The sequence below is a fragment of the Eretmochelys imbricata genome, chromosome 14 (assembly GCF_965152235.1).
Source record: "Eretmochelys imbricata isolate rEreImb1 chromosome 14, rEreImb1.hap1, whole genome shotgun sequence".
Classification (NCBI taxonomy): Eukaryota; Metazoa; Chordata; order Testudines; family Cheloniidae; genus Eretmochelys; species Eretmochelys imbricata.
This window is the reverse complement of record NC_135585.1, coordinates 38,249,318-38,275,345: the sequence shown is the minus strand read 5'-3', so window position 1 is coordinate 38,275,345 and position 26,028 is coordinate 38,249,318. Positions and strand designations below refer to the sequence as shown.

General features: G+C 56.6%; 2 pseudogenes across 1 annotated transcript in view; one reads left to right on the top strand and one right to left on the bottom strand.

Moving 5' to 3' along the window:
- LOC144275109 (uncharacterized) overlaps positions 1 to 26,028 on the top strand; it is an 807,364-nt pseudogene that overhangs the window by 425,454 nt on the left and 355,882 nt on the right. The window lies entirely within an intron of this gene.
- On the bottom strand, positions 8,067 to 21,806 carry LOC144274862 (von Willebrand factor A domain-containing protein 5A-like; annotated as a pseudogene).

The window sequence follows — 26,028 nt, the reverse complement described above, 5'->3', positions numbered from 1 at the left end:
ATTTAAAAAAACAAACAAAAAAAAAACCAGCCCAAAAGGCTGCTTCGTTCTGTGCTCATTAAAACCATTCCCGTGAGCAAAGCTCCTTCTAAAAAGAACTCTCTCCAATTAGCCTTGCAGCGTCTGTGAGTGTACCGAGACCGACAGGAGGACACACTGGTCATTAGAACTTCGCGTGTCTTAATGAGCACTCCGAGAAGGGCTCAGCTCAGCACAGGGCTGGGCCCGGCCTGGAGAGCTGACAACCCTCTCGAGGAATTACGGGCCAGCAGCAGAAACAAAGTTACTCGTTGCTTTAATGGGTCCCGCCGCGGGCCATTAGAATGGCAACACTGCCGGGAAATGCCAGTCTCGGTGGCAGTCTCGTGGGGACTGATTAGAACAGAAAGTTAGAGGCATTGATTAAAGTTAGACAAAGGAAGGGACGGGTCTGTTCCTATGCAGATAGCCCCGATGGGTAAAGCCAAAGGAGTCAAGCCGTTCATTCCCAGTGCCTGTGACAGGTGATCCCCCCCTTTGTAAATTCCATCAGACCCTCAGGTAGTGAGGGAATGTGAGAGGCTTGGGGCGGGGGGGGCTGCAGTGAAACAGACATGTAAACAAACCTCAGTTTCCCACGAGGTTAGCAAAGGCGTCACGGCCCAGGGGCACTGAGCAAATGGCAATTCCGGGTTTCTAGGCCTCAGTGACTGACGGGCATTGCTGTCCTGCCCGCAACCCCTACCTCTGCCGATGTCCTCGGTCCTAACCCACAGCCCCCTTCTCCCCCACCCCGTTCCATCTCTGGGCTCACACACACAGCTGTGCTGCTGCCCCTCCATCCCGACCCGCAGCCCCCTGCGGTCCCAGCCCTGACTCCCTGACAGCTCTGCTGAGGGATCTCAGCCCTGACTGACAATACCCCTGTTGTGCCCGTCCTGACGCTGCCCATACATCACAGCAAGGAGCTGTCATTGCTGCCCTGCCCCAAACACACAGCGCTGACAGTTCCCGTCCGTCCTGACCCTCTGCGATCCAAGTCCACCCCCCACCAGAGCTCTGTCAATGCACCACAGTTGTGACCGGCAGCTCTCCTCCTGCCATGCTCCTGCCCTGTCTGCAGCACGCAGGCGAAGGAGCCTGGCCCAGGCCCTGCATCCTCAGAGCTCTGGTATTTCTGTGGAGTTCTGAGCTCCGGCAGCCCCTGCCAGGCCAGGCCAGGCCAGAACTGAGCTGTCTCCATGCCTCACAAAGCAGCTTGCACTTCTCCCCCCTCACCCACCCACTCTCACAGAACAAGTGCCCTTCCTTCCGAGAGGGCGCAGAAGGGAAATACGCATCCCGCCCCACACCCGAGCGAGAGAAGAGGACAGCAGGGATGCATGCACCTGCACCCACACACTGAGCAGGCCTCATTCCCTCCAGCAGGGGACAACAACAAAACACACCCACACAAATACACAGGAGATCCCACAGCCTCCGGCAGGGGGAACAGCCTCACACACATATTGTCCCAGATCCACAGGATCCATGCTGCGCCCCCAGCTTTGGAACAGTCTTTTGGAGGATCCCCTTCGATGGGCCAGACCTCCAAAAGGTCTCCCTCTCCCCTCAGGGGAGGCCACGTGGCCTCACCACCTCCTGGACTGACCCTCTGGGGCTCCAGCCCCCCTGCTTCATCCCGTGAGTTCTGTCCAGCGGAGCCAGACTCCTGAGAGAGACGTGTCCACTGTGCAGGGTCCCGGGCGCCTCCCCCAGGATTCGCAGTGACACTCGGGCAGCGTGTGCAAAACAGCCGGGTTTATTAGTCACGTGGACACAGCCTAGGAAGCTCTTAGGTTAGCACAGAGAAATGAAGGTGAAAACGTCGTCCATTCTGGTCAGCCCCGGGCCCCGCCCAGCCGCAGTGAACCCCATGTCCAGGCTGTGTCTGTGTGTCTGTCGAACCTCTGTAGTCAGTTCCCAGGAGAGAGAGCGTCCGGAAGTCACCTCTGACCCCCCAGCTCACCCCTTCCCAGTCCTCCGTTCTCCAGCTGGCAGGTGGGTATCTTTGCTCAGCTTCCCTGTGAGAAGGGGGGAAATCCAGGCAGCGCTGGCATTGTCTCGCTGGCCCCCTTGTTCATCTGGGTCAGTTTCAACCAGTTCCTTAACAACCCTTCATGCCACTCAGACAGGGAGCTGACATGCACACTACTCTGTCTTTTTGCCTTTCCTGAAAACACACAAAGTCCTTTTCCCTGCACTGGGTAACCACATGCCATAGAGGGGAAACCGAGGCACAAAGTGAGGTCGTAAAAATATTACCAAAAATTCCCCCTTCCTCACATATACACATACACACAGAGCAATATATCACCAAAAATGTTAAACTTCTGTTACAGTTCTGGGTCTTCATAGTGTGAATCAGAATTCACCTTCCATGACTTAAGTGGGGCTAATGCATTGGGGCACCTGAGACCCTGATTTGTCTCCAGAGGTCAGTTTCTAAGCTTGGTCTCACTGGTGTAAGTTTGGAGAAGAAGAAGAATTCATAAGAATAGTTTGGAGCACGTGATGGGGATCCAGAGACCTTAGCTTTAATATCGGAGCTGGCCCTGACTTTCTTTGCAACCTCAGCCAAATCACTTAGGCAAAAGTTTTCAAACTCAGGTGCCTAAAGTTAGCCAGCAAAAATCCCTACTAATCAAAGTGGCCAGACTTGTAGGTGTGTTGGGCACCTGCATTTCTCAGTGACCTGTCTAGGAGCCAGGGCTGCCCAGCAATCCTGAAAAACACACCCAGACTAAAACAGAGATGTTAAGGCTAAGATTTTCAAACTGCCTAAGGGATTTGGATGCCCAATTTCTCTTCATATCTAGAGGAGTTAGGCATCTAACTTCTTTAAGCACTTGTGAAAATTCCACAAAGCATCTAAATACCTTTAAAAACCTGTCCCTCTGGATACTAGGATTAGATGCTTTTGACAGTGTGACCCCCCCCCTCTGTGCCTCAGTTTCGCCAAATGGGGCTGAGGTCTACGGTTGGGCCAGATGAGAGCTAAGTTTGGCACTTTGAAAGCAGCTTTATAGAAGCTAGATGTCCAAATCCCATTGAAATTCAGTCGGATTTAGGTGCCTAATTCCAGCCTAATTATTATTAATTTTAGGTCCCCCAATTTGAAAATGTTGGCCACAAATCAATCTTCCTAAAGCTGTTCATTGGGAAAAGCAGAGGTTGCAATTTTCATTGAGGAGCAGGATGCTTAATGCTAAACGATTGTTTTGAACAGCCACGGATCAGTTTTACCAGGAGACTCAGATTCCCAGCTGTTCCAAGGCCGGAAGGGACCCCTGTGATACAGTCTGTTCTGGGCATAGCACAGGCCAGAGACCCTCACCTACAGACCCCAGTGAGGCGGTGACGGCTGAGCGTGTGTTGGAGGCATTGGACTGGCCCCCGGAACTTCCAGCTCAGTTTCTGGCTTTGCCCCAGACGCCCTGTGTGGCACTGAGCGTGTCGCTTAGGTTGATGTTTTCAAACTAAATGTGATGGGAACTGTGTGTCCAAATCACCTAGTTAGGACTGGAAAATATCAACCTTAAACTCTGTGGGCCAGATCCTCAGCTGGAGCCAATCAGCCATCGCTCCATTGGAGTCACTGGGCAGATCCCCAGTTGGTGTGACCCGGCCGTAGCTCCACTGGACTCATCTCATCCCTGCGTGTCCTCAGACACGACAGTGCTCAGAGGCATTTACCTACCTAGATAGACAGTGGGGGCAAAACCTGTCCCCATTGAGATCAAAGGCCAAGCTCCCATTGGCCCTGTGTCACCAGGTTTGGGGCCTATGTGCGTTCCGTGCTGGTGACTTACTACAAAGGCAAATCTCGGCGGGTGCCTGGGGCACTGCGATCCCATCCACAGTCCAAGCACCCCAACCAGCCCTTGCTGCTTAGGAGTTTTGACTGACAAATGGGAAGCATTTGGAAGCAAACCGGTAAAGAGAAAAGATGGAGAATACAGCAGGTGTCCATGAAATTCTGGTTGCTTCATGCAGTCGCCAGAGGGCAGCAAAGGATAAGGAATGAGAGGGAAGCAGCATTATAGGGACTGGACGGGAGGGGATGACTCCCTGGTCTCTTCTGGCCTTGGAAACTATGGGACCATCTCATCTTCCCTCGTGTATAACACAGGCCCTAGCACTGGTCGCATTCTGGGCTGTATTAACAGGAGTGTCGTACGTAAGACGCGGGAGGTAACTGTCCTGCTCTACTCGACCCTGGCGAGGCCTCAGCTGGGGTACTGTGTCCAGCTCTTGGTACCACACTTAAGGAAAAATCTGGACACATTGGAGAGAGTCCAGAGGAGAGCAACAAAAATGACCAAAGAGTTAGAAAACCTGACCTGTGAGGAAAGGTTAAAGTACTGGGCATGTTTAGCCTTGAGACCAGAAGACTGAGGGAGACCCGACAACAGGCTTCCAATAAGCAAAGGGCTGTTCTGAAGAGGACGGTGATCCATTTTTCTCCATTGCCACTGAAGGGAGGAGAAGCAGCAATGGGCTTAATCTGCAGCAAGGGAGATTCAGGTTGGATATTAGGAAAAACTCTCTCTCTCTCTCAGGGTAATCGAGCTCTGGAACAAGCTTCCAAGGGAGGTTGTGGAATCCCCGTCACTGGAGGTTTTTAAAACCAGGTTGGACAAACACCTGTCAGGGATGGTCTAGGTTTACTCTCGCTGACTCAAAGATTAAAGGATTTATTCCAAGAGGAGGTGTGAAATATACATTTGATAAGTGAAGTTTCTTGCTCAGAACTATTTCTGCTTCAGTAACTGACCAAGATGTTACCCTTCATGTATCTACCCAAGGTATCATACCGCACCCAGCACTGTCGTGTCTGACTCCCAAGTATTTTTCAAGTTATCCTCATAGCACAACTGGAAGTGGGAATATCATCATCATCCTCATCCCTATTTTTCAAAGGGGAAACTGAGGCACGAAGCAATGAAGTGACTTACCCAAGGTCACGCTATGATTCAGTGACAGAGCTGAGAATTGAACTCAGCACCCATGTTCCCCAATCCAGGGCATCACTGGGATGCTCTCTGCAGGCCAGTTTAGATATCGCACCCCATCAATATTTTGAGGACCACATTGTATTAAGTTTATGTATCATTGTGGGCCAGAAATTGTACATAACTCCATGGGGGAGGACTATACCAGCTCCTCCAGGAACCAAAAATACCAGGGGAGGGGTGAGTAAAGCAAAGCAACTCACTATCTATGTCTACACTGCACCCTACGCCCGGGCTCTGACTCATGTCTGAGCCCAAGGCCCCCTTCTGTGTGCACACAGGTCAGTCTGACTCAGCGCAGGAAGCACTCAGGGCCAGGGTCCTAGGATGCTGCTCGGGGGATGGGTCAGAGCCCGACTCCCACTGAGGCTCGGGTCCAAGCCCTGTCATTGTGCAGTGTGGACGTGGGTCAAGCCACAGACCCGAGTCAGAAGGTCTGCACAGTGCAGTACGGACATGTTAGCACAGCTAACCCAGACCCAGCATTGTAAACCCAGGCTTCCAATGCAGCGTGGACACTCAAGCACGGGCTTGGAAACACCGAGTCCACAAGCCTGGGTTTACAATGCAGCGTAGACACCTCACCGCAAACTGATCCGCTCCACAGAAGTTCCACGCCCTCACGGGGGTTCGCACACATTGGGTCAAGCTGGATTTTCCAGAAACGAGGAAACAAAGAAAGGACTTTTGCTCTGAAAAGATGAGCTTGAACTGACTCGGACCCATCTACGGACAGGATCTTCTGGGCTGGCGGAAGCGTTGGAAAGACTCTGACCTGCTGGGGCCCCATAAGACTGACGGGTGACACCTGCTATGCTCAGTGTGTTTACATTGGTTTCTTGTCTTGGTTTCTCTGTGATGCTTTTACCACAGTAGAAGCCAGAAGTCCTGAGTCCCAATCCCCCCTACTCAACCCACTAGGCCACATTTGCCTCCAGGAACCAAAACAGAACCCAGGAACGCCATGGGCCAGTCCCCTGCTCTAGTCACTAGCATGCCAAGCCCAGCCAGAGCCAAGGAGAGGACCTAGGACCCAGAACCAGATGGGCACAGATGGGGCATTACAGGCTGGAGGGTTCATACATTAATGGGTGTGCTACAGTACATGAGGCTGTTTATGGTCACATACGTGTGAGTACAGATGGTTGTATGATTTTATTTTGTTATTCTATGTGTGGATTTTCTATTTATCTATCTAAAGGCTTAGGTATACAGACTGGGTCTGCTTCAAAGTCCACTGGAGTCAGCTGAAAGCTGGGATATCCAAAGGCGCCGAAGGGAGGTAGGCAATCAGCTTCTACCAATGGAGTTTATCTAAAGACCAGTGGAAAGACTCACTCTGGCTGGAGTTTTCGGTGGGAGCTGGTTCCCCAGCTCTCTCTGAAAGAGCCTTTCCTCTGACTTCATTGGATTTGGAACAGGATAGTAGGTTGGGATTTTCAATTTGCGAAAGCCTCGTAATTTGCAAAAGCCTTGTAATATGAGCTAAAATACTGTGCCCGTTGAAGTCAAAAACAAAACAGCCTTTGATTTCAATGGGGCCAGGATGTCACCACTGATATTGAAGTTCCGCTATTCATAGCGGGAAGTGAGAATTAAGATCTCTGAATTCCGTCTGGCCTTTGGGGAAATCTCAGTCCCAGGGCAGCATTCCTTCAGGTCTTAAGGCAATTAATCCATTACCTGGTATCTTAATCCTTCCCTGGAGTTGCTGCACAATGTGGCTGTAAATTGAATTTGTTGAGTTGCCTTCTCAGACACGGAAAGGCTGAAATAGGGACACCACCCAGCACAGAGTCATATGGTGAAAGCTGTTCAAAGGGGGTCAGTGCTGGTTAACATGAAGTGGGAAAACTATTTGCTTCTTAAAAAGAAAAGGAGTACTTGTGGCACCTTAGAGACTAACCAATTTATTTGAGCATAAGCTTTCGTGAGCTACAGCTCACTTCATCGGATGTAGCTCACGAAAGCTTATGCTCAAATAAATTGGTTAGTCTCTAAGGTGCCACAAGTACTCCTTTTCTTTTTGCGAATACAGACTAACACGGCTGTTACTCTGAAACCTGTCATTATTTGCTTCTTCTGTATGTTCCTGCAGTTTCTTGATAAAAACAGCACTTTCTTTCTAGGAAATTAACCAGCTGAGGTCTTTCATTGTTTGCTTGAGTCCCAGGATGTCCTGAGAAGGGCCCGGTGCTGCCCAGGATGGACACAGCGTGAGCATTAACCGTCGAGATGGACGGTCAGGTTTTGAAGCATTTCTTCCTGTGGTAGAGAATTCAGCAGCTGGTGAATGGGGACGGATTCACAACACGCAGCATGGGGCAAGCTTCCTCCCTCTGCTGCCGGATTCCACCTTTCAGCCTTCACCACGGAATTGCATTTGCCAACACAGCACTGTTCAGCTGGAAAATGTCTGACCAGCTCTAGTCTGGACCTAGGCAGAGAGGAAATGAAGAATTAAGCCAATCACTCGTGCTCGTGTTTGCGTTCAGGATTGTCCAGTGAAGAGAAAACTGCCATTACGACAAAAGGAGGCCGTGTTTGGACAAGCAAAGATCCTGTTGGTCTGCCTGGCTGTCCAGTAGCTGAACTCCGTGCAGATGGGACTAGGTTGACACTGGATGGCTCATGCAGGGCGAGGTCAGTGCAGCCACCTCTGGGGGCGGGGATGTTTAGAGGGACCCCTCAGTCATTTGTAAAAAGCGAAGAAATGTGTGACATTGATGCAGGCGATCCCGAGAACTCCCCCACAATGCAGAGAGGAGGCGGTGGCTGTGAGCAGCATGGGGGTTACTCAACAGTGGGTCAGAGTGGGGTGGAGCCGGGGGGCAGCCATCACTCCTCTTCAGCCAGTGGGAGGCAGATGCATCCGAACTGGTGGCAGAGGTGGGATCCCAGCTGGGGGTTTGCTCCTGGCTGGGCACAGGCCGGCCAGGTGGGTCTGCACCCAGTGTCCCCTGCTGGCCCTCGGGCTCCCAGTTGGAAGCCCAGGGTAGTTTGGGGAGCGGGTGTGGGGATCCTGGAGGGGGCTCAGAGCCTGAAGATGGCAGGGCCAACGCTGCAGCCCAGCAGCGCGTTGGCGGCTTCCAGGCACTCGCTCAGCCGGGCCCCTGAAATGAGAGGGGGGCACTGGAGAGACACCAGCCCGGGGAATGAGGGGAGGGCCTGGGGGCAAAGGGAAGAGAGCTCACAGCATGTGGGGGACTGTCGTGGGGGTTGGGAAGCTGGGAAGTAAAGGTGCTGGGGGGCGGGGCATGGAAACCCCGGAAGGGTGCTGGGATTGGGATGGGGAGAGGCTGGGGATGGGGGCTCTCGAGGGCTGGGCTGTGGGGCCCTGGGGGGCAGGAATCTCAGGAATGGGGACCCATGGGGCACAGGCTCTCAGGGCCCTGAAGGGGGCTGGGCTATAGGACATGGGGGGCAGGCTCATGGCTCTGGGCCGTGGGGACAGGGGTGTGAGGATGGAGGTTCCTGGGGCCCAGGACTCAGGGGCCCCATGGGGCAGGGGCTCTCAGGGTCGAGACCTTGGACACTGTCCCTGCCCCCCACCCCCCAGGCTCCCTCTCACCTGCTCAGTCCTGCACCCAGCCCACAGCCTTGGCCTCCAGCAGCTCGACTCGTCACGCTACCCCACAGCCCGGCCGTGCAGCCAGACCATGGCCAGCACCGTGGCCCAGATGCTAGGGGTCACGTCCTGTGGGGGTCAGGATAGAGACAGCCTGAGTCAGCACCCAGCCTGGCCCCCTCCCCTGACCTCCATCCCTCACCCAGCCCTCCCCCTTCCCTAGGGACCCCTACTCCATCCCCCCACCCTGACTCGGAGGGTTCCTATCGCCCCCGCTCCAGCACCGTGGACCCTCTACCCAGATGCCCAGTGCCATGTCCAGGGAGTAGAGAGATGGCCTGAGACAGGGCCCAACCTGGGCGCCTCCATGTGGCCCTGGGCCCCCTCGATCCAATGCTCCGATCCCATTAGGGGGTTCCCAGCCCCCCGATCTGGGCCTGCCTCGCCCACTGGGCTCCAAGTTCAGGGGTCCTTTAATCCAGTCACCCTCAGAGTCCCCCCCGCTCCGACTCGGTCATCCCCAATCTCATCAGGGAGCAGAGAACAGGCCCAATCCATGGCACCTGCCCCAGATCTCTCCCCTTTCCTCTGCACCCCCGTTCATCTCATTTGGTATCCTCCCCCTGGCGTCGGTCTCGCTCACCCCCAGCACAGCAGCCAGCTGGGGGTCCAGGTTCCACAAGTCGTCGGCATTTTGCAGAGATACCAGTCTCAACAAGGGAGACTCCTCCGGTGCCCACTCTGGGGAGAGACACAGGGAGATGGGGCTGGCACAGGGTTGTGGGTACAGAACAGCGACATGGCCTGTCCAGGCTGGGGGACAGGCAACAACCTTAACTGTCACCCTCTGTGTGTCCTTAACTCTGTCCCTTCAGGGGTATCCTTAACCTGCTCCTCTGCACCCTTTACCTGCTCTTCTGCACCCTTACCCCACCACAGACATCCTTAACTCTGCCCGTTCTTGCACCCATGGGATGACAATTAACTTTCAATCGGAGATGGGCACCCAACTCCCTGTGACTGTTCCTGCCCAGGCATTAATTCCACAACCCCACTCTGTTTCTCAAACACAGTCTGTCCCCGGGACCATCCCCCACTACAACCTGCGATAAGGACCTATGTCTGGAGAGAGACACAAGGTCTAAAGGGGTAGCGGGGGATGGGATGTTACAGAGTCTATATGATATTATAGCCATGCATGGGCCAGGGTTACGGGGCAGAGTTAACGTTATCTGGGCTACAGTCACTTTGTATTTCCAGACTCTCCAAATGCAGGCTTTAAGGTTACCTTCACTTTAAAATTTCTGCCTTTTGTGGGTTTCTTCATTTATAAACCAGAAGGTGCCAATAAAGACTTTTGCCCCTGAACTCGCCTGTACAAACCTCCAAGCTCAGACCCAGCTTCACAAGGTTTTTTTTGCCTGGGAATTTCCCTCTGGGTTTATTTCAGAGAAAACTGCTCAGAGACATTCCTGTTACGAAAAACTACTGATCCCACCCCCCCCCCCGCTGCCCCACATACACACCCTTAGCTCACTGACACCCCCCCCCCAAATTCCACCTTCACAGAGTTTTTTTGCCTGGGGGTTTCCTTATTTTTGTATTCATTTTCTTTCAAGATAATTTGCTTCACGACACTAAAAAAAAACAGCCAAGAATTCCCCCTCCCTCAGCGACACAAAGGTTTTTCACCCAGGAATTTCCTTCGTTTTCTATGTCGTTTTTAAAGACTTGCACAGCTCCGTGACCTTCAGAGCACATGGGTCTCTAACCCGATGAAGCGTCACCCTGGCGTTGGCCCACCCCCGGAGTCCTGACTCCCAGCCCCCTTCACCGTTCTGGGTGCCATCTCCGGTGGGGGCCCCTGATTGCAGGACTGTCTGCCCTTGTGTTGGGCCCCCCGGGCTGAGCTTTGGGAGGCCATGGAGCCAGGACAGGCGCTTGCGAGGGAGGAGATGGCCGGTGCTGGACTTCGGGAGCTGCAGGCCCGCGGGGCAGAGGTACTCACGTGCCGCAGCCAAGTCACGGGACAAGCGCCCGAAGACGCTGCGCTGGTTCGGTTCGTCCAGGCGCACTCCGCTCGCCGGCCGCTCGCAGATGGGGTCTATCGAGACCTGTCCTATCGAGACCCAGTCTATCACCTCCATATATTCCATGATGAAATCGAAATTTAGGGAGCAGATGGACAGACACAGAGACAGACGGACATGCAAACAGACCCAGAGAAGCAAAGGGAGGGAAGAGAATTCCGCCCCCCCCCCCCCCAGCACTTAGAGCCAACGCACCGCTGGGACCCCTCCTCCATACCCCCCAGTCCCTTTCCCCGAGCTGGGACCCCCCCCCCACACCCAGCCCCATCCTCCTCTCCCCACAGCTCCATCACAGCCAGGATCTCCCAGCTCCTGCCCCTTCCCCCCTGGCTGTGAGCCCCAGATCCAGTCCCCACAGCCCCATTCTTCTCCCCTCAGCCAGGACCCCTCCTCCAGCCCCAGGGGATGCAGGGGTGGGTGCTGCGCTCCATGGATGAGGGCAGGATGCTGGGGGGCGAGAGGCCCCCTACTAGCCAGGTCTGCTCATGACAGCAATGTGCCCGCCCCTCCTGTCCCTGCATCTGTCTGGGTCGGTCTGTCTGACTGGGTCTGTTTCTCTCTCTGCGTCTCTCCGTCCTGTCCCTGTCTGGGTCTGTCGTCTGATTCTCGGTCTCTGTCCCTGTCTGACTCTGGGTCTCTGCATGCCTGTCTGTCTCTGTCCGTCTGTCTGGCACAGGTCCCACTCTTCCTGTGTGTGTGAGTGTGTGTGGGGGGGGACGACGACACACCCCCGTGGGCTACTCCCCGTCTCACCCTGCCAGCGCCCCTGCTCTCCCCATGCCCCGGAGGTATGGGGATTGGGGTCGCCGTTGCCCTGGAGCAGGGAGGGGACAGCACAGCCCCCGGGAGTCAGGGGGGCAGGGAGAGGGGCAAAGGGACATTACCCCATAAACATGATGCCCCCTGCATGCCCCTTCTGGGTCCCCCCCTCTTACACTGGGATCCCCCCGTGCTGGGATCCTTCCCTGAATTGCCCCCCTCCCTGGCGCCAGGTTCCCCCCACCTCCCCCAGTGCCAGGTTCCCCCTCTCACCCGAATTCCCCCCACATGCTGGGTCCCCCCCCCGGCACCAGGAGCCCCAGTCCCTTCGGGGGTTACCTGCCAGTGGGACATCCCTCTCACCAGCAGCCCCTGCACCAGCTGCCCCCGCTCCATGTAGGCCATGAGGGAGCAGACGACCCCCAAGCTCAGGCTGGCCTCCAGTGCCCGGCGCCGGTCCCCCTCCGATCCTGTGCTCACGGCCCCCTCCAGCTCCAGCAGCAGCGACTTGACGGCCAGCCGGTGAACGGGCAGCCTGTGCCAGGGAGAGAGATTCACGGGGTCAGCCCTGGACGCCTGGGTTCCAGCCGCTGCGGGGAGGGGTGCAGGGTCTAGCAGGATGGGGGGTGAGGGTGCCAGGACTCCTGGGTTCTATCCTGGCCCCGGGAAGGGAGTGCGGTCTAGTGGCCACAGAAGGGGGGCTGGTCCCATCCTGTCTCTGCTCTGCTGGGGTAAGGACGTGGGGGGGCAGGACCCAGCTGCCTGGGGTGGGGGATGGGAGCCAGGGGAGCATTGCTGTCACCTGTCTCCATCCTGTGGCTGCAGGGAGAACTGCAGCGTCTCCTTGTAGGTCTGGTCCTGGATGCGGTACTGAAGGGTGATGCCCCTCATGGGAATGTCTGGGGGCTGTGGGGAAAGAAAGGTGGTCAGAGGTGGAATGCAAGGGGGGAGAAGATGCCCTGGGACCCCTCAGACCCAGCTTACAGAACAAAGGGGACAAATACACCCAATTAACACCAGTTGGGGGGCTGGCTTAGTAAGCCCAATGGCCATCATTAGGGTCCAGAGATAACAATCCCCATTGAGCTCAATGGGGCTGGGGTAGCACAGAGACTTCCAGCCCAGTGGCCGTCATCAGAGGTCAGAGTTATCAATCCCCACTGAGGTCTCGTCTACACTACACACTTTGGTAGAACTACATCGCTCAGGGGCATGAAAAATCCACACCCATGAGCGGCGTAGTTACACCGACCGTAGCCCCCCGTGCAGACAGTGCTACGTCGGCAGGAGATGAACATTTGTAGTGTAGACCGGCCCTGAGACCAATGCAGCCAGGCTAGTACAGAGACCTGCAGCCCAATGGCCATCGTTAGGGGTCAGATTTATCAATTCCCATTCAGATCAATGGGGCTGGGGTAACACAGAGATCCCTGGCCCAATGGCTATCATTAGGGGTCAGAGTTAACAATCCCAACTGAAATCAATGGGGCTTGAGTAGCACAGAGACCCCTGACCCAATGGCCATCGTTAGGGGTCAGAGTTATCACCCAGGAGGGGACTGTGGGGCTCCTGGCTCAGTCGCTGACCCCGAGCCCTGGGGGCATCCCAGGGCGGGGACCTCGCTCTCTCACCTGGGGCTGCCCGCGGAGCTGGGCATAGACGAGGCACCGCTGCCCAGCAAAGATCACCTCGGGGTCCCAGTGCATCAGCTCAGCCTGCATCCCAGCTCAGTGAGATCCCGGTCACCGCCGGCTGCAGGGCCCGCTTCAGAGACTGCAGCACCTGGTGGGGGACCGGGACACACAGGGTGGGCCAGGACGCCTGGGTCCTGTCCCCAGCTCTGGGGGGGAGTGGGGTCTAGTAGGCTCGAGTGGAGGAGCTGGGAGCCAGGACTGCTGGGTTCTCACCTTGGGCTGCGTGCGATCCTGGCCGGTGATGAACTCGGCGCTGCCCCCCACTGCTCGGGCGATGCCTTTGATCAGATGCCCCCGTCCCCGATGCCGAAAGAGAAGCACCTGCTGGGGGGCAGAGACCGGAGGGGGAGGGGCAGAGCTAGTGGGGTCCATCCAGTGCTGGGGGGGCAGGGCAGTTGGAGAGGGGCCAGTAGGGCTGGCTGGACTGGGGGGGCTCCCCATATTGGCAGGGCTGGGAGGCAGGGTGAGGCAAATGGTTGGGCAGATGCTGGGCACTATGGTGGTGAGGGTCCAGATGATGGCAATGCGAATGGGGGCAGGGCTGGGGGGGGTTAGGCACCTCCAGTTACCTGTGGGTCCCCCGGTGATGCTGCACCTCTGCGATGATGTCCTGGGTGTTCTCTACCTCCCCGTCCATAAACACGAACAGCTGAGGGGGAAAGAGACGCTGTCAGAGCCGGGGACCCCAACCCCCTCAGAGACACCCCCTCCCTGTTGGGAACAGGAGCAGCCCCCTGGAGAGTCTGCCCCACTGACCCTCCCAGAGACCCCCAGCCCCATCCCTCCCCTCCCAGAGATCTCTCCTGAGGGGCTGACAGACAGGGACTGCTGACCTCCCCTATCTCTGTGATCCCCAACCCCTAGGCATGACTCCCACCCATCACCTGTTCACCGGCCCCTGGAGACAAGAACCCACCGACTGCTGTGGGCACTTTTCCAGGAGCTCCCTCCTGACCCCCCCCCTCCAGTGACCTCCCTGCCCCTCCGGGCTGCAGGGCACCCCCCAGAGCTGGGCACAGCACAAAGCGCTGCCCCTCCCAGCTCTATACAGAGGTACCCCCACCCCCCGGTTGCTACCTGCCATGCCCTGCTCACACCCCCAGGGGCACCAGCCCCTCTCCCAGGGTCTCCCCCTTGAACAGCCTCCGAGGGGAGCGGGGCGGGGGGGGAGGGAGCGCTGGCAAGGAGGGGCCTGTAATGGCATATGGCCCACAGCGACAGCTGGGAGCAAACACCCCATGGGCGGCAGCGGGGCCCTGGGAGTGGGGGAGTATTCAGAGTTACTGCAGAGAATCCTTCCCGGGGGCTGGCTGTGGGGGGTCTCGCCCCCATCCTCTGGGCAAGCTGACCCCCACGTGTGGGGTGGGGAAGGGATTTTCCCCTGGCTCAGACTGGCAGAGACCCGAGGGTGTTGGTCTCCCTCAGCAGCCTGGGGCACTCACTGCTTTGAACCGGAGCAACTGGGGGGTGTCGCTGTGACCTGACGCCTGTAACTCAGGGTTTGGGGGTGCTGGTGACTCAGCCTGAGAGGTGGGGCTGTCCCCGGGGGGAGCGAGGGGCTGAGCAGTGTCACGGGGGGGAGGTGGGGCGGGCGAGGAGCTGGGGCCTGATGAGATGTTCACGATGGTCCCTTCTGTCCTGAAAGTCTGTGAGTCTGTCCCCGCAGGCCCGCATCCCTCTCTGCGACCCCCCACATCACCCCTCGCCCCCACAATCACTCTCCAAGCCCTCCCCTTTGGCTGGCCCCAGCGCCCCAGTACCTGGCGTGGGTGCCTGTCCCGGCAGGGGCTGCGGTAAACGGCTCGTAGCGGCTCCAAGATCTCGGTGCCCCCCAGGTTAGCCTGGAGCAGCTGGAGGGGCTGCAGGGACTCAGCCTTGGTCTGCTGGGTATTCTCCACGCTCTGCCTGTGGGGGGCGCCGACAGGTCTGGGGCTGGGACAGCCGGAGCCAGGGACACCCTGCCCCCAGCCAGCCCTGTCCCCTCACCCACCGACACTCCTGTCCCCTAACCAGCCCTGCCCCCTAACCAGCCCTGTCCCCAACCCACTGACACCCCTGCTCCCAACAAACAGACATGCCCTGACCCCCAACCCACCGACACCCCCTGCCCCCTAACCACCCTGCCCCCTAACCCACAGACACCCTTGCCCCCTAACCAAGAGACACCCTCTGTTCGCTAACCAGCCTTGCCCCCTAACCCAGCCAGCCCACTCCCTGCCCTTCGGACTCACGGGTAGAAGGACTCAAACTCAGACCCAAAGCCATAGATGTTGAAATAACAGCCCAGGGGAAAACTCTTCAACAGTAGAACCAGGGTCTCCTGGGGACAGACAGACGGATGGAGAGTCAGCCCCAGGGGCACAGCCAGCCAGGGCTGCTCCCCTGACACGGCCCCACAGGCCCATCTAGCGCAGCCTCCCGTCTGGCCCTACCTTGGTGCTGCTGATGCGCTGTCGGGAGAGGTCTCTGCCGTCCATGGGGCAGGACACGCTGCTGGAGCGGTCCAGCAGGAGGATGAACTCCCCGGCTGGCTCTGGGCCGGCACCGCCTCAGGCATACTGGGCAGCAAGGTCATCATCACGGCCAGGTCGCCCATCAGGGAGCCTGCGGGGGGATGGGGGCCAGCCCCCAAATGGGATGGGCATGGGGTCGAGTCCCTGTGAGCCGCCCCCTCAGAGCCCCATGACTCAGAGCTGCCCCCCAGAGACCCACCCCCACTGCTCTGTCCCTCCCCCATTCCCTCTCCCCTTAGATCCCCCCACCCCCAATACCCAGCCCCCCAGGGCCTGCTCTCCCATCCCCAGTTCTCCCCCATGCCTCCCAAACCTGCAATGCTCCCCAGTGCCCGCCTGCTCCCAGACACCCCGCCCTGCCAACGCCAGCTCTGCCAAGACCCCCCGCTCCTGTCCCCTGACCCTCGCCTGCCCCCAGATTCCCCCAGCACCCACCTACATCAGTCCTAGGACCCCCCTTTCCCCCATCATCCCCCTCATTGCCACGTGGCCCCCCCCGATCCCATGTCACCGCTCAGCACCTACCTCACCCTCCCCATGGATCCCCCTCTGCGCCCCCGCCCAGGGGTAGTAGGGTTCAGGATCCCCTCCCGCACCTGGCTCGGCTCCGGGCAGCCGGGCCTCCAGCACCGCGCTGGGTTTGTGTGGCTCCGCGTAATACACCAGCAGCTCCAAGTCCCGGTCCCACGGGGGGGCCTGGGCCAGCGACACCTGGGGGGTGACAGACACACAGTCACCTCCACACAGTTCCTGGGGGGGGCAGGGTCCCGCTGGCTCTCGCGCCCGGCTTAGCACCCCCCCCATGGAGACGGGGTGAGGGGCAGACCCTGGGAATGCTGGCTGGGCCCCCCCGGGTTAGGTGGAGAGAAGAGAAGGAAAAACAACCCCAAAGGCCAACGCGGGAACTTGGATTTTCCTGGTGAAAAATTGCAAACATTTGACATTTTGGGGGGGCTAAATCTTTCCAATTTGGGGGTGACATTTTCCTGGTCCCCCCACCTCCATTTACTTCCACTGAGAAACAAGGCGAGGGAAAATCCCAGACACTAAAGACTTACAGAGCCCAGCGACTGCCAGGGATTGCATCCCCAAACTGGCAGATTTCAGCCTGTCCAGATTTTCCCCAGAGAAATTGGGAAATTCCCCAGATCCATTGGTGTCGCTTGATCCCCCACCCCCACAATCACCCAAAGAGTCTGGCCCATGCTCCCCCTTTCGGGACCCACCCCCTGCCCTACACCACATCTCTCACCCCCTGGGACCTTCTCCCCCAGCCCACAGCCCCGTTCCCTGGAATCCACCCCTCACCCCAGAACCCTCCCCCCTACCCCACCCCCAGCACCCTCCTCCCAGTGGGGATGGCCAGGACCCAGGTGTTCAGGTGAGCCCTTACCTGGGCAGTTGTTAGGTTCCTGGCTGTATAGCCCAGGGGAGTGAGGGGGCAGTTGGAGAGCAGTCGATGCCTTGGGGCGACTGCAGCATGGCGCTTAGGCTCAGGGTGTAGGGCAGCTCCCCGTGGAGGACATGCGGGACCTCCTGAGTGATGTTCTCCCCATCCCACCCTGCAGAGAGAGACACAGGGGTGAGGGCCAGGGGGCTGGGAGAGTGGGGGGAGGATAGGGGATATGAGATATTGGGGGGTATTAGGCTGGGATATCAGGGGATTTCAGGATGGCTGGGGTGGATCACATATCCTGGGGCGGGGACTCCAGACCCTGGGGGGGCCACTTACCGCAGGGAACACAGTAGTGGCCTATGAGGCATTATGGGGGCTATGTGGGTCTTTCACTGTGGGGTACGTAGAAGGAGCTATGGAGGTTTCGGGGGTTATAGGCTGCGGGGTCACTCACCATGGGGTGTGTAGCTGGGGTTATGGGGGCTATGTGGTACAGGGAGTTATGAGGGATCTAGGGCACCTAAAGGTCTGGTCTCAACATGAGGCATGTAAAAGGGGTGTAGCATGGCTGGAAGCACACAGCTGGGGTACAGGGTGCAAGGGAGTATGGGGAGATCTGTGGGTCTCACCATGGGGCGCGTGGGGGGGAGGGCTGTGGGTCTCACAGTGATGGAGGTAGGGGATCTGTGGTTCTCACTGGAGGGCGCGAAGTGGGGACCTGTGCGTCTCATAGTGTGGCGTGTAGAGGAGGCGCAGGGGGATCTGTGGGTCTCACCGTGGGGCGTGTAGTGAGGGTGCAGCACAGTCAGCAGCACGTAGCGGGCGGCCCAGTCATGCTCCAGCGGCAGCTTGCAGGTGTAGCTCAGGGTCAGCATCGCCTCCTCCCCGGGGGGCAAATTCCCCAGGGAGCAGCTGAACACGTTGCCCCCGGCCTCCTCCTGCTGCAGCAGGAACGAGCTCTGCCCCCCGGCCAGCGCGTCCCCGTACAGCTCCTGTGCCTGCCGGGAGAGACGGGGTCACCCCGAGATCCCCCCAGCCCGGCCCTCTCCTCTCTTCCCCCCGGGATCCCCGCCCCCAGCACCTGTCTCTTGTCCTGGAGCTGGGCCTGGATCCAGGCCCCCCTCAGCTGGGCCTGGAAGGTGTCGACAACCGCCTCGGCGTCCACGGTGGAATTTGAACACGGCCTCCACGGGCCCCGGCTCCTCGTTCCTGCAGAGCAGCCGGCAGCCCACGTCCGCCACAAAGCCTCGGATCAACACCGACACCAAGCTGCGGTGCAGGGGCACTGGGGGGAGGGGGACGTCAGCCACAGGCCCCCCACGGGCACCAGGGGGAGGAGCCACGTCAGCCATGGGGCCACCCTCCCCCTCACGGCACCGTCCCCCGCAGCCCTGACTCACCCGGCTCCTTGGAGCTGGTCAGGAGGCCACAGCTCATCATCTCGGCTCCGGGGTCGGGGATCTGTGTGAGAGGAAGGTGGGGGGGTGAGATATGGGGTTCCCATGGAAACTGATGGGCACAGGGTACCCTGACCCCCCCCCCCCACACACACACACTCGGAGATGGCTCTGAGACCCCAGCCCCACCCCTCTCCTCAGCCAGGTCCTGTGGCAGGGAGTCCCACAGGCCCAAGTTCCTGAGATCAGAGTCACGGCTCTGCCCCAACTGCACCAGCCCCTGGCAGGGAGGGGCAGGCAGGGACTGGGGTATAGCTGGGAGTTGGGGGATGGAGAGAGAAACATAGGGGGGTGCCATATGGGGGTGGATGGACAGATGGAAGGAAGGAGAGGTGCAGGGGTCAGACGGAATGAAGGGGGATGGGGGACTCGTGTGTTAGAATGAGGGGGCTGGGAGCCAGGACTGCTGGGTTTTATCCCCAGCCCCTGGGGGGCCCCTGGAGCAGTGACAGGGGGTGCAGGGGACCCGGGTCGGTCACTGGGGGGTTGTTAACCCAGCTAGGCCCTTCTTCCTGCTGTCGCCCTGCAGAGAAGCAGAGGTTTGTGGAACAGGCTCCAGCTCCTGGCCGTTCTTGGCAGGGATACGGCCCTGCTATTTACTCAGCTTTCACCCCAGGCTGGAGCAGTCGCCATAGACCCCCCGCCCCAACGGGGGTGAAATCCAGCCCTTGGTTGCGCCCAGGGGCTCCCAGAATTCTTGCTCCACGCCCCCGAGCCGTTCGGCCTGGGCCTTGGATTTGCTGCCTTTCGATGGGGTAATTGATGGCAGCCGGTTGATTTCTCCCGCAGCAGAAATCTGGCTCTGAGGCGCGCAGGGAGTCTCTGCGGAGGAGCGGGGAGCGGAGGGTGGGATGGGGGCAAGGAACGCCAGAGCTGCCCTGAGCGAGAGGGGCTCCCAACCCCACTCTCCGAGCCTCGTTTCTGCTCGCCACCACTCCAGCCCCCTGGAGAATTCCCAGCTGGAAGGTGGGACGGGGAGACTGGGATCACCTGGGGGGGCGGGGAACGTAGGCAGATTTCTAGACAAACCTCCCGCCCGGCTTCACACATGGCCCAGGATGGAGAATCCACCCAAGCCCCCGGGGAGTTGGGCCAGCAGCTAATTCCCCCCCCTCCCCGCCAGACAGGTGAGCCTCCCTCCTCGCCTGAATTCATCTGCCTGCAACTCCCAGCCACAGGACAGGCCACGTTCCCCCCGCAGGTATTTACCGCCTCTCTGGGCTGCGCTCCCTAGGCTGGGAAAGGGCTGAGGCCAGGGCAGGGCTCCAGCGGGGCACGGGGGCGGGTCGGTTGGTCCCGGCACTGAACTCTGATGCCTAATTCCCCGCCCGGAGGAAGGGAGTCGGCGTGAAACTTCGGCCGATTCACAGGCGGCGGCTCCTGCTGCAGCAGCTGCTTCCTGGGGTGCGGCGGAGCCGCAGGGCGGGGTGGGCGGGGGTGGGGAGCTCCGACCCCTCATGGGACCCAGCAGACCCCAGGAGCCTGTGGGGAGCAGGTCAGGGCCGGTGCCCCCCGGTGCAAAAGGGGAGGGCTGAGATTTGTGTCGTCACACCGGCCGTGGCCACGGGGATGGCCCCTGGGAAACCCACGCAGGGAGAAGCGCAGAAAGGGAGGGAAAGGGAAGGTGGATCGGGGGGGGGGGGCGGAGCAGAAACGTTTCGGGGTCACCTCCCTCCAAACACCCCCAAACCCGCCCCGGCACGCAGGGCCCCGCAGCCCAAGCGGGGAGACTCCGCAGGGGCGAAGCCCTGAGTCGGGGGATGGGCCCAGACCAGGGGGTGGGGGGCCCTGGACACGGAGGGGAAGGGGGGGCCAGGCCCCCCAGGGAAGGGGGCTCGACTGGGGCCCGATCCGCACCCCCGGTACCTTCTCGCTCGGTCTCTGAGCAGCGAAGCCCTGAGCCAGGCTGGGAGGGAGAGTGTCCCCGCGAGCCCCGCCCCCAGCCAGGGAGCGTCTGCAAACGCCTCACCCCCCACCCAACCCAGCCAGGGAGCGTCTACAAACGCCTCACCCCCCACCCAACCCAGCCAGGGAGCGTCTGCCAGCTCCCCGTTCCCAGCTTCTATAAAGCAGGGACCCTCTGCACAGTTCGCTGCCCCCGCCCACCCGGGAGCCAGGGACTGTCTGCAAACTCTTCGCTCCACACATCCTGTCATGTCCCCCCATTGAACTGGGGCTGGGGAAGGGGGGTCTCCAAACTGCCCCTTGCTCCTTCCTGCCCCTTTATGGCGCAAAAAGCGGGGAGGATTGTGGATGCAAATGTTTCAACTCCAAGATACCCCTTTCCCATCAGGGTATTCACCCCACACTCTCCATCCAGAGGGCAGTGGTGAAAGAGGGGTGAGAACCCGTCAGTTGACCGTCACACCTGCCTCTCAGTAGCGAGAAGGCATCCGAGAGACATGCGGAAGCTCGGCCGCATGTGGGGAAGGGAGGGGGGAGTTTTTCCACCCACCGCGTTTCCTCTGGGGTCTCTGCAGATCCTGCTTTTAATGTCCCGCTGGATGGTGCTGGATCTGCACTCCCGGCCCTGAGTCCTCCGTGGGTGGGAGCCCAGAGCTGGGGCAGAGAGAGGCCCCCCCACACACACACACAGCCGCACACCCACAGGCCTCTGGCCTGGGGGGACTAATTGTAATGGGGAGGTGGGAGGTCAGTCTCCATGGCCCCTCCAGACCTCGCTCTCTCTGCTGAGGCTGCCAATGAGGTAGCGCCCAGGGGGATGAGGGCATCTTCTCCCCTACGGCCTGAGCTGGGACCCACCAAATGGACCCCACAAGCAGGCGTCAACTGGGTTCGCTCTTCCACCCCCACGGAAGTGGCTCTGGACCGTAGCTGCTGCTGGGGCAGGTTCATAGGAGGCGCCTGTGAACGGGGCAGCCTGACCCACCCAGGGGATGACACGGGGGGCACCCAGGGATCCCCCCTTCCTTGCAATTCCAAACATCACAGTGTGAGAGGAGGGGGGTCCCCACCCCCCACTCCCTGAGACCCCCTCACCCTCTCTGCGAGCATCTTAGCAAGGAAAGGAGAGGTTGTTACCTGCGGGGGACACCGGCCTGGGGAGAATCTGGAGAGAAAAGAGAAGAGAAGAGGTGAGAGCTCCAGGGAGGGGATGGGGGTGCAGAGGGCAGGAGGGATGCTGGGAGGGGGGGATCTCCAGACAGATAGACAGACAGAGGGAAGCGGGCCGAGGGAGGTCACTTACCCAGCACAAGTAGAAGGAGAGTTACGGCCATCCTGAGCTGTTTGCTCTGGGGTGGGAGCTGGGTTCTCAGCTCAGCCACCGGCCCCATCTGGGTGCAGGGAGGGGGACGGGCCCTTCCCCTCTGATGGAGGCAGAGGAAGTCACAGCCTTAGGCGCAGTCACCGCTCAGCTCAGAGGGCCATTGCACTGTAACTGCAGTCCTCTTACTTTAAAGTGTAATGTATATCCCTCTTTTGTATTTATATAGGGCTCATGTTGAAGGAGATTTTTGTCCATCCGTTCTGTTCCTGTGAGACACTAGGGCAAATTCTCCAAGGTCAAGTGAGTTACACCAGATGTGAATTTGGTCCAATGTCCCTTTGTAACATCAGTACCCAAGCTTGTATCACAACTTGATAATCACTCCATAGGAAGGGTAAATAAGTCTTTAATTTAAATACTCAGATCCTCAAACCATCAGCCTGGGATTTATATTGCATATTAGCCAAAAAGTGAACAATAAAAATCATATCGTATGAGGTGATCAGGTCCCTCATTCACATTAATTGCTGTGTTTCTATGTAGAATCATAGAATCATAGAATATCAGGGTTGGAAGGGACCTCAGGAGGTCATCTAGTCCAACCCCCTGCTCAAAGCAGGACCATTCCCCAATTAAATCATCCCAGCCAGGGCTTTGTCAAGCCTGACCTTAAAAACTTCTAAGGAAGGAGATTCTACCACCTCCCTAGGTAACGCATTCCAGTGTTTCATCACCCTCCTAGTGAAAATTTTTTTCCTAATATCCAACCTAAACCTCCCCCACTGCAACTTGAGACCATTACTCCTTGTCCTGTCCTCTTCCACCACTGAGAATAGTCTAGAACCATCCTCTCTGGAACCACCTCTCAGGTAGTTGAAAGCAGCTATCAAATCCCCCCTCATTCTTCTTTTCTGCACACTAAACAATCCCAGTTCCCTCAGCCTCTCCTCATAAGTCATATGTTCCAGACCCCTAATCATTTTTGTTGCCTTTCACTGGACTCTCTCCAATTTATCCACATCCTTCTTGTAGTGTGGGGCCCAAAACTGGACACAGTACTCCAGATGAGGCCTCACCAATGTCGAATAGAAGGGGACGATCACGTCCCTCGATCTGCTCGCTATGCCCCTACTTATACATCCCAAAATGCCATTGGCCTTCTTGGCAACAAGGGCACACTGCTGACTCATATCCAGCTTCTCGTCCACTGTCACCCCTAGGTCCTTTTCCGCAGAACTGCTGCCTAGCCATTCAGTCCCTAGTCTGTAGCTGTGCATTGGGTTCTTCCGTCCTAAGTGCAGGATTCTGCACTTATCCTTATTGAACCTCATCAGATTTCTTTTGGCCCAATCCTCCAATTTGTCTAGGTCCCTCTGTATCCTATCCCTGCCCTCCAGCGTATCTACCACTCCTCCTAGTTTAGTATCATCCGCAAATTTGCTGAGAGTGCAATCCACACCATCCTCCAGATCATTTATGAAGATACTGAACAAAACCGGCCTGAGGACCAACTCCTGGGGCACTCCACTTGACACCGGCTGCCAACTAGACATGGAGCCATTGATCACTACCCGTTGAGCCCGACAATCTAGCCAACTTTCTACTCACCTTATAGTGCATTCATCCAGCCCATACTTCTTTAACTTGCTGACAAGAATACTGTGGGAGACCGTGTCAAAAGCTTTGCTAAAATCAAGAAACAATACATCCACTGCTTTCCCTTCATCCACAGAACCAGTAATGTCATCATAGAAGGCGATTAGATTTGTCAGGCATGACCTTCCCTTGGTGAATCCATGCTGACTGTTCCTGATCACTTTCCTCTCCTCTAAGTGCTTCAGGATTGATTCCTTGAGGACCTGCTCCAAGATTTTTCTGGGGACTGAGGTAAGGCTGACTGGCCTGTAGTTCCGAGGATCCTCCTTCTTCCCTTTTTTAAAGATTGGCACTACATTAGCCTTTTTCCAGTCATCTGGGACTTCCCCCGTTCGCCACGAGTTTTCAAAGATAATGGCCAATGGCTTTGCAATCACAGCCGCCAATTCCTTTAGCACTCTCGGATGCAACGCGTCCGGCCCCATGGACTTGTGCACGTCCAGCTTTTCTAAATAGTCCCTAACCACCTCTTTCTCCATAGAGGGCTGGCCATCTACTCCCCATGCTGTGATGCTCAGTGCAGCAGTCTGGGAGCTGACCTTATGTCTTGCTATCACTGTACACTGAGTTGAGTACGTTGTGAAATCAGTAACTTGAATTATTCTTTTATCCTTGTGAACCATCAAATGATATTTCCTGAATTGTTTCAGGTGCTCCGATGGTCCAGTGAAGCACAGTCTAGAAATTCTATTTGAAACATCCATGTTTGCGAAGAGAAACCAAAGCTACCAGTAAAATTCTATTCAAGTATCAGGGGAAATGAAGGTGTATTAACTGTATGGAGATCACAGTTAACAAAAAATTATCTCTCTCTGTGTCCCCATACACATCTATCTATCTAATCTAATTTATTGTACTATCTAGGTATTCCAACAATAAATAAATCCAGACTGATCAAGTGCATAGTGTCTCACAAAAGTAGAATTCACAGAATAAACTAAATTGGTTGAGAATGATTTGTGGACTTAATCTTCCTTGTACATATCACTTTCATAACCTTTACCATTTTGAAAACAGCCTCCACCAGGCCCAAAGTGATAGCTATCCACAAAAGCACCACATTTCGGAGGCACTTCACTATTCTAACACCTGTGAGTGCATGGAAACGTTAGAATTTACACTCACAAAAGTCAATGGGCTCAAGATTCAATGGAAACATGGACACTGCTTATGTGAATTAGTGAGTGACCATTTACAATGATCTTTATGTGAATATTAGGTAAATCAGATTGCACAAAATCTTAACCAGTTCCATGTTATTTTATGAAGCGATATTAATTGTACGTAGCACATCTGTATGTTTTAAGTACATTTGATAGACCAGATGCTAATCTACTGTAAATTGGCAGTTGAAGGTCTAGCCCTAGACAGCAGGCACGCCTCAAAGGATTTGAATGTTGGGTTAAGATAAAATTCTGGACAATGTAGGGTGAAATCCCGGCCCCACTGAAATTAAGTTCTGTCGTTGACATCAGTGGGGCTAGGATCTTCTTATGATTTTTAATGTCTGTCTCACAATATTTGTTGTTTTTCTTCAAATCTCAACTGCTTGAAACAACAGATCAGCTTTCATATTTTCTTTTACATAATCATTATCCCTCTCTCTTAGGTAGTTCTTTTCATCCATAGATCACAAAGCACTATATAAAGGAGGTGAGAATCATTATCCCCATTTTACAGATGTGGAAACTGAGGCACAGAGAGAAGCCATTTGTTAGGGGGCTTATTCCTTCACCCACTTACTTCCCTGGTGCTTCTCGTATGAACAGAGAGCAACAATACCCCAAGTCCAAAGGTGCAAACAATTCTATGTTTATTGGGGTGAACTTCCAGCAAGCATGATTCCAGTTTCCTTCCTTAGTGTCCCTCTTCCCAGCTCTGATACCATAGAGCCTTACCTGTGTCCCTGTTCCCATTCCTGCCCTTAGCTAAACATGATTCCAATTTCCCCATCCCCATTCCCTGTTCCCATTTCCCCCTGCCCACACACCCACTCACCCACTCACTTCCTGATTGACTTGCAGACTATACAGCCCCCTAACACCATTACTTGCCCAAAGTCACCCACCAAGCCAATGGCAGAGCCAGGAATAGAACTAAGAACAGGAGTACTTGTGGCACCTTAGAGACTAACAAATTTATTTGAGCATAAGTTTTCATGAGCTACAGCTCACTTCATTCTCCTAGTTGCAGTCCAGTCCTCTTGCCACCAGGGCATACTCATGGTTACAGAGAAAACCATAAAAACATGAAGTGCACCCTAAAGACTCAAAAACCAGACAGCAAATCAAAAGAACCCAGCATTTATTATTTAAAGCCAATCTCATGATTTCTAAAGACGTCTCCTCTCCTTGCTGAGATGCTTGCAGCGAGGGTGAGGGGTATCAGGGAGTGGGGGGTGGGGATCCCCCTCCACTCACACTGTGATTTTAAAGGTGAGTCAGGACTAAGATTCTGGATTCAGTTTTGACATCATCAAAATTTTGCAAGCTATTCTCACATATTTTCAGTCCAAACTGGCAGAATCCTTGTGAAATCAATCTTTCCAAAGTTTTGGAATGCCCGTGTACTAAAAACAAAGAAAAAAAGAAGGCTACAAAAATACCCATCTGGGTTTTTACCCAATCTGGAAC